General features: G+C 34.3%; 1 long non-coding RNA gene across 1 annotated transcript; it reads right to left on the reverse strand.

Annotated features, from left to right (window-relative positions):
* Positions 1-367: 367 nt before the first annotated feature.
* LOC126886441 (uncharacterized) lies at positions 368-4,426 on the reverse strand. Its single transcript, XR_007698619.1, has 2 exons — positions 2,127-4,426; positions 368-1,502 (listed from the first exon to the last, which is right to left on the reverse strand). It is a non-coding gene; the product is annotated as an uncharacterized LOC126886441 (long non-coding RNA).
* Positions 4,427-6,579: the final 2,153 nt, after the last annotated feature.

Here is a 6,579-nt window from a genome sequence, read left to right on the forward strand (position 1 = left end):
TGGAAGTATGGAGAGACAGAGGCAAACTGAATAGAGTTGGCTAGCAAGAGCTGCAAGAGAACAACTTGACACTCAAGGATGGATACGGCTCGTTTGCATGCCTGTCAAAGAACAGTAGCTCAACCTAAAGAGAGATGATGACTAGAAAAGGGAAATCTTAAGATAAAAATATATGTTCAGAACATAAATTAAATAAATATAATAATATAATAAAAATAGAAGAATATAGAAGATAAATAAAATAGACTGAATTGTGGGCGCCAGAAGTTGGAATGGACCAAACTTCCAGGTATCTTACACTGCTGTAAAATATTCAATATATTAAATTATTAAATTCAAAACTGGGAAGAAAAAAAAATAATTGGTATACAAAACAAATACATATTTATTATATATAACTATCTAGATTATTGACAACCTCTAAGTTATGACAAGTGTAACTATGTAACTCTAAAATGACAATGAGAAATAATTACCTATTGTGATATAAATATAATTACCTATTAAATTATTATTGGAGTAGCTTTCCTAGGAAGCATACCCTCAACTTACATCTAGGTTAAATGACAACCCTTCACCAAATAATAGTACGAATAAAATACGTACAGCCTAATTGAATACTACCTGATAATATAATAATAAAAATACCTAATATAAATAATATTTTTATATAACTCTCAATGAGTTGACGGGTAACAAGTCCCTAAATGAACCAACGTAGTACTGGATACAAAAACCCTTTTATGACTAGTGGTTCTTAATAATAATAACAAGTAAAACTAGTACCGTCCTGAGGGGCTAGGTACTAGGGATTGATTCAAAGTTAATATAAAAAGGAAATGACTGATACGTTAACGTTAAATAATATTTGCAAAAAACTAATAAAAATTGATAAAGTATGAAAGCAAGTTAAATGATTTTAAAGTTAGAGAATTAAGACAATTATATATTTAATTTACATGGGAACAAGTCTAAAATTAATACAAACCAAGGGTAAAGAACATATATGTGGGAAGAATATTCGAGCTCGAAACTTCTACCAAGGAATTATGTAAATTTGGGGAACACTATCAACTTTAGGTATGGCTCTGATAAATTACAGTATACTTATGTTTTTGGAGGAAAGAAAAAATATATGTAATTAAATTATGAAAGTATAAGTATGCTAAATGTCCTGAAAAATTAAAAAAAAACAGTATGTCTTTAACCGTTACAAATAAATGTCCCCAAAACAAACCCCTTTTCACAGGTTCCAATGTTCCTTGATGTCTAATACCCAAGTCCGTGGTACGAAGCTAACACCAATGTGGTGTAACGGTCCAACCGTTACTGAAACTGCCCCTCTGAGGGTTGCAGGAAGAAGAACCAAAATAAACAAGATCAAATGGGAAGCTGTATATCCTCCAGACCTGTCCCTTGTCGATTGAACCCTGGAAGTGCCTACCCGTGGTGTTGTTGGGTCTTTATAAGTTCATACGTCGTTTGAGATTTCTCCCGAAGGGCTAAAACCAAAAACATTCCCAGTTTATTTCCAATAAAACCTGTTATAAAAAGAAGTAAAAGAGAGAAGTTGACGAGGAAAGGTTTTTAGAAGAGAAGACTACAAAAACTCGACCTTTCATTGACCCCAAAAAAACCTATCTACCTTGACATTTTAACCATAGGTTGTGATAAGAGTTTTAACACATATGGCCTTGATTAGAATAGACAAGAAAACTTACAATTTAAATGTTGGATGTGATATTTTTGTTATTTTAACAAATAATATGTTTTTTTTTTCAAAAGTAGTTGTATATGTATTGTATAAAGAAATAGGTACTGTGGAAATATATGAACATACTAGATATGGGAAAAGAATTATGAAGTCTATAAAGTAAGATTTAATAAGGTTTAGGAAGTCATGACATAATTTTCAATAGGTTTTCAGAACTGGAAAATTTTGATGAACATAACCACATATTAAGTATATTCTTAGAGATATTTTCTGGATACATTATAGACACTGCAATATTCTACATCAAAGCCAATCGATGACTTGATTTAAATTCAATCCATAATGAAAATAATATTACAATGGCCAAAACTAGGACGCCATAATGAAAAACTAGTACACATAAAAAACATACCGGTGCAAAATCCTTCTTCTTACAGTTTCATTATATTTCGTCACTTTGATTCAAACACAAACTTAATAAAATAACTGGCAATACAGTAATAATTGAACCATGCGGCTAAAATATAATTTCCTCAATCACTTATTGTAAGAGATTTCACCGCCCTTCTTGGCACTTCGCAGAGAACAATCACCCTCCTTGCTCCGTTCGACTTGATGACAGCTGGCGACCGGCGTCAATGCCAACTTCAAAAATCTATCAGTGATGCCACAGCACCTAGGTATGACGTCATCCAGAGGATTTTGTGCGAACGGCTTGTTTTAATTACGAGAAAAATAATTTTAACCATAATTAAATAAGGTGTTCCCATTAATAATTACTTAGATAAGTGATGGAACGTCACATTCCTCTCCTACTGGGAGAAAAAAAAATTTATTAAAATTTTTTTTTATTTATACTCTAAATATTAAACTAAAGTAGTAGTAGTGTATTATTTCGCGTTGATTCGCCAGATTACAAAATAACCACAAACCAAGGAATAGAGGAAAGCAGGAGAGTCCCTGCAACAGATATCATGACTTACAACAGATGACTCGAAGTCATATTAAAATATCCTCGGCATTGTCTAAAGCCAAAGATAAACTAAATAATTTACTAAAGTTCATAATAACAAATAAATGTCGAATGGGCCCGAAATCCAAAATTGAACTATCCAGGGACATCAGATTTATAAAATGTATATCCAAGGACGAACAACCAGGCAAAGGTGTGAGCCTGTTCGTACAATAACGCAAATAAATATACTGAAGTAAGACCAAAGAAATCAATAACTACAATAAGTGAAGAATCGAACACTTAATCCAAATTTGAACTAACAATGGACACCAGATTCGTAATAGCATATCCAGAGAAGAACAATCAGGAAGATTTATGGAACAATTCTCACCAGTGCCAAATAATACAAATAGTAAACATATCAAAGTCATCCAAAAACTCATTAATCAAAATAAATGTGGAATCGGACACTTAATCCAAAGTCGGACTATCAATGGACACCAGATTCATAAAGCATATCCACAGAAGGACGACCAGGAAGATTTATGGACCAATTCACACCAATATTAAATCACATAAATAAATTAGGTATACGTACACCCACATCCGGTAGTACGAGCCTATACAACCAAATAAACAAAATAAGTGAGGAATCGGATACTTAATTCAAAATCAGACTATCAATGGATACCAGATTTATAAGAGCATATCCAAAGAAGAACGATCAGGAAGATTTATGGACCAATTCTCACTAATACTAAACTAAACAAACTAATGTCTAAGGAAAGAAGTGGGAATCTACTAAAAATAACCAATTGATTTGTTCAAACACCTCAAATACAGTCAACAACAACCATACTATGAAGTACGAGACATAATATAAACTAAGTACTTCCCTAACAAATGGTAAACATGTAACTGGAATAATTGGACTAATTACACAAGGATGGTTAGGAAATGCTGCAGACATTTCCCGACCAGAAATAATTTGATGGATAAACATCAGCGTACTCTGCTATGAAAACATAGGTGACGAAATCGGATAGCAGTGATCAGTTGCTGAATTTCGAACCCACGCATTCACTAGGTTACCTAGGAACCCACATTAACAGAGTATTGGCTGACTAGTTCTTAAGAAGAAATCCATACATACATCAGAATTCCAACTAATTCCAGAATCATACTGTGTAGGGCATAAGGACATAAATTATTACAAAGTATTTAAGATATCTGTGACAAATGTTGATAAAGTAAACCAATATCAAGTTAAGAACCACCACATCTTTCCAATATGGCAAATCTAATAACAAGATAATAAAAGATACATCTATAAAAAAAAAGTAGGTAATCAAATATCAAAAATACAACATACAACCTGAGAGAAGTAGTGTATAATATTGTTAGTTCCATAGTTCCATACCAAATATCAATATTAAACCAACATACTTGTATGAGCCCATATTCAAATATATAAATATATAATAATCAACAACCCTTCTATACTAAGGGGTGAGGTGTACACTCTATAAAGTACAAGTAGGTTCTTACTAACTGGATAATCCTACTAACAGCATTAGTAATTAATAATGTTGATTCATAATAATTAAAGTGCAACATTAATAATGAAAAAAAAATGATAAGCTCATACATAAGAGTACTACATAAATAATTAACCTAATGATTCATAAATTGGAAGTCATCTAACAACCATGCCAAAAGATAAAAATGGAGCTATGTACCTGCTCTATCTGGTGAATAAAACATCAAACTAAAATACTGAATCTTAATAAGGATCGAGCTAAAGACAAATAGAGGAAGAAGTTAGCTCAAACAACCCTATAAAGTTAATCTTCTTCCGAAGATGACGAATCAACCTCATCCATGGTGTTATCAGGCAGTAAATCCTTTAGGTGAAATTGTCCAATTCGTCTGTTAGTCGAATTGTCCTTCAATTCATATACTAACGGAGATATTACTTTCACAACCGTACAGGGAATATATTTCTGGCAAAATTTTGCCGAAATAGCATCACCCTTATTAGACTTTACAAAGTTTCGCTTCAACACTCTATCTCCAACGAAGAATCGCAGATCTCTTTTCCTCAAATTATACTGCCGCTGGTTCCTTAAATAGGAAGTTTTTAACTTCTTCCTAATGTCAGAAAAAATTTGAGGTAAAGTCTGGAGATCATCTAAGCGATGAAGGTTATCGGATATCTGAGGGAGATTTGTGGAAGTGTCTGAGATTGCACCAAAATAGTCACCAGATAAAGCAACATTTCTACCAAAATTGAGATATGCCGGAGAACATTGGGTCACCTCATGGACAGAGGTCCTTATGGCTTGAGCGATGGAATGGATATATTGATCCCAAGCTCTGTGATCTGGAAATGTATAAGACCTAAGGGCTGTGACGATACTGCGATTCACTCTCTCAGTATGATTGGCTTGAGGATGGTAGGCAGCATTATAAAAGGTCTTCTGAACCTTATATTTAGCTAAAAGATCTTTAAAGGCCTTTGATACAAACTGAGGACCGTTGTCACATGACACAATTTGGGGAACACCATACACCAAAAAGACTTGTTCTTCCAAATATTTCAAAATTGCTGGAGTTGTGGCCTGACGAAGAGGACAAACTAAAGGAAATTTGGTGAAATAATCCACAACTACCAAGCAATAGGTATTACCCTTGTAGCTCCGAGGATACGGTCCAATGAGATCCATTGAGATCATCTGCCAAGGAAAATTAATGTTCCTGAAGGACCCCATAAGTCCAGCTTGTGGTAAATTACTTGGTTTACAAGTAGCACAAACCATGCATTTAGAAATGTACTTTTTAAGAGACTTCCGCATGCCAGGCCAATAATATAACTCAGCAATACGATGAAAAGTTTTATAAAAACCAAAATGTCCAGCAGTAACTTCATCATGAGACATACGTAATATGTTTTCCCTATTTGGCGTAGGTACAACTATTTTCCAATCTGACATATTGGATAAGGCCTCTATAGGACTTAAGATATGTTTGTAGAGTATATTGTTCTCTACCTTAAAATCGGGATAATTTTGTGGGTCTTGAGTAACCCTATCAATCATATTCTGATACCACTCATCAGGAGTTAATGTGGACAAATCGAATACATTAAGGTCATGGACACGGGAAAGAGCATCAGCAACCACTACACCGTTGGCCTTTCGATGAACAATTTTATATGAATAGGCAGCCAGTTTGCATATCCATCGGGAAAGTCTCTGAGATGGGTTTTTCATACTATGAAGCCATACCAAGGAACTATGGTCCGTAATTATAGTGAAATTACGACCCTCTAAATAATAACGGAATGCTTCCAACCCATGTATGATAGCTAAGAGTTCTTTCTCCGTGGTGGAATAGTTTTTCTGGGCCTTATTTAATTTCTTACTCGTGTAGGCTATGGGATGTTCAGAGCCATCTTTCAACTGAAACAACACGCCACCAGAAGCAGTATTAGAGCAATCAGTCATCAAATAAAAATGCTCGTTAAAATTAGGTGACATCATAACCGGTGCGCTAGTTAAAGCCTCTTTAACGCGCCTAAAAGCTTCATCGGCCTCAGGAGTCCAAGTAATGGTCTGCCCTTTTTTTCTGTTCTTCAAAAGATCAGTAAGAGGTGACAACAAGGTAGAGTACGAAGGTACAAACCGGCGATAATATCCACACATTCCCAATATCCTACGGACTTGGGTGGTGGTCTTAGGTATAGGAAAATTCTTAATAGCAACTATTTTCTCCGGATCAGTCCTTAGACCCTGGTTATCCACAACATAACCCAGAAACTTAAGACTAGGACGACAGAACTGACACTTATCCAAATTAATCGTTAGATTAGCTTCCTTAAGACGTAAGAATAACTTATCTAAAATTTCCA

This window comes from Diabrotica virgifera, chromosome 6 (assembly GCF_917563875.1).
Source record: "Diabrotica virgifera virgifera chromosome 6, PGI_DIABVI_V3a".
In the NCBI taxonomy this organism is placed as follows: domain Eukaryota; kingdom Metazoa; phylum Arthropoda; class Insecta; order Coleoptera; family Chrysomelidae; genus Diabrotica; species Diabrotica virgifera.